Raw genomic sequence first — 1869 nt, forward strand, 5'->3', positions numbered from 1 at the left:
TCTTTCCTTGCTTATCATTGAAAGTTATCAGCATAGCAAATTTGCAAACAACTAGACTCCCCAGAGACTCAAGCTTAACAGCGCATGACCAGAAAGCTGCCGTTTCAGCTCAGGCTTTGTTTACATGTTCAGGGACATAAGTCTAAATGATTCATAAGAGAACTGGAGCCACATCGGACGGCTGACAGAAACATTATGAGCGTTCGCTCTGTGATCCAGTGGTGAGGCTGATAGTATCTCTTTCATTTCCTCCGCACAATGCCCTGAAAACAGAAGCCCCGCAGAGAACTGGGGCCTGTGTTCAGTTCTGATAACCTTGAAGGGAAGATGGAAGAAATCATTTACTTTCATAAGGATATGGGCGCTCGAGTCCCGTCTTGCTGCGTGAGTGGGCAAAATGGATTTGAGGATTTTTTATTCCACCTGTGCTCTTGCTCTAACTATTTCAGCATGCCTTCATGTCTCAGAGAAAAGGAAGGCAGCTGTACAATCACGCAAACAGAGAGAACAAAAAATACCTTTATTTACGGTTGTACGTGAAATTCACTTTCTTGCTCTCGCACGTTTTCTAACCTTCTTTCGTCTTTTTTTCTTTGATCTTTTCACCTTCTGAGGAATTCTGGATTTCTGTTGAAAGCCTGAGAATGGATGCCCGAGAGGATGAGGATACATCTTTGAGGTATAACACAACCGAGGTGTGAAAGTCAAGGGCACAGAAATTCATAGATGTAACACACCTAAAATAGAACAGGTGAGACTTGGGTGTTTTAAAAAGAGCAAAAAATATAAACAGACATACTGTTTAGACTTGATTGGACAGAATTCTGAATATAAGAGCTGGTTCGTTTTTGATCCATGAGCTTGAAATGAGCTGGCCACATCCCAAGTGGTTGCTTGTATTTAAAGCTGTACTTATTTTAATGCTTACGTACTATTTTTGTATTGCGACATATAGCTTTTAAAAACCAGCCATGCACACATGAAATGGAAACCGACATGAGACTATACAGCATTCTGCTGCTCCTTGATAAATTATTTCTTGACGTCTGGCACTGGGAATCAGAGATATCCTTGAAAAAATAACAACTGGTGTCATTTTTCTGTTCTTCAAATGAAGAGCTTTATTCTGGTGTCTGCTACACAAGCGTGTTGCCTTTTAACGATTTACAACTTCAAGTGCAGCCCATTCCACTTCCTACTTTTGAAACAAATCCAGAAGATTACAGCAGACACACATCCCAAGTAGAAGGTCTGCTGAGAAGGAACTGCTGATATACTGTACCAGTACCACATTACCGTGCTCATTGTTTCGCTTTCTTCTCTTGTTCATGATGGAGGATTAAGCAGTGTCTTTACATGGGTGCCAGGCTCTTAGCAAACAAACCATTCACAAATGGAAAATGCAATCGAGCAAATACTGTTAGCAGACAAAAGGAACAGGGTGCACGTCTGCAGACACGGAAAAGCCATTTCAGTTTGCTTGTCAGAGCACATAAGGGTATGAATATTCATTGCCCTATATTTTCAGCTGTGTGTTTTATTTATTTGTTTAAACGGTTTCTCTCACTCGGTCTCTCTAACCATCTCTCTCACTTTTCTTTGTTTTTGTTTTTTTTCCCCTACAGTTTCACAAAAGCATAGTTTAAGTCCAAAAGCAGCAGATGTGTTCTCCACCACAAAGTCTCGGATTCGGTGCACGGAACAAAGAGGAGCGAAGAATGGTGTTTGGATTTGGAGCAAAAAGCTATTTTCTGTAGAATTCCACCCAGACCCACTGAGAGATGTGACTTTACCTCCATTCTCAAAATTAGAGTTGCCAAGTAAAGCGTAACTAAATGAATAGAGTTTTATGCCAGTTTTTAGCACTAT

General features: G+C 40.7%; 1 long non-coding RNA gene across 1 annotated transcript; it reads left to right on the top strand.

Moving 5' to 3' along the window:
* Window positions 1-469: 469 nt before the first annotated feature.
* LOC113066443 (uncharacterized) lies at window positions 470-1666 on the top strand. Its single transcript, XR_003279166.1, has 3 exons — window positions 470-751; window positions 1338-1498; window positions 1626-1666. It is a non-coding gene; the product is annotated as an uncharacterized LOC113066443 (long non-coding RNA).
* Window positions 1667-1869: the final 203 nt, after the last annotated feature.

The sequence above is a fragment of the Carassius auratus genome, chromosome 50 (genome assembly GCF_003368295.1).
Source record: "Carassius auratus strain Wakin chromosome 50, ASM336829v1, whole genome shotgun sequence".
Classification (NCBI taxonomy): Eukaryota; Metazoa; Chordata; class Actinopteri; order Cypriniformes; family Cyprinidae; genus Carassius; species Carassius auratus.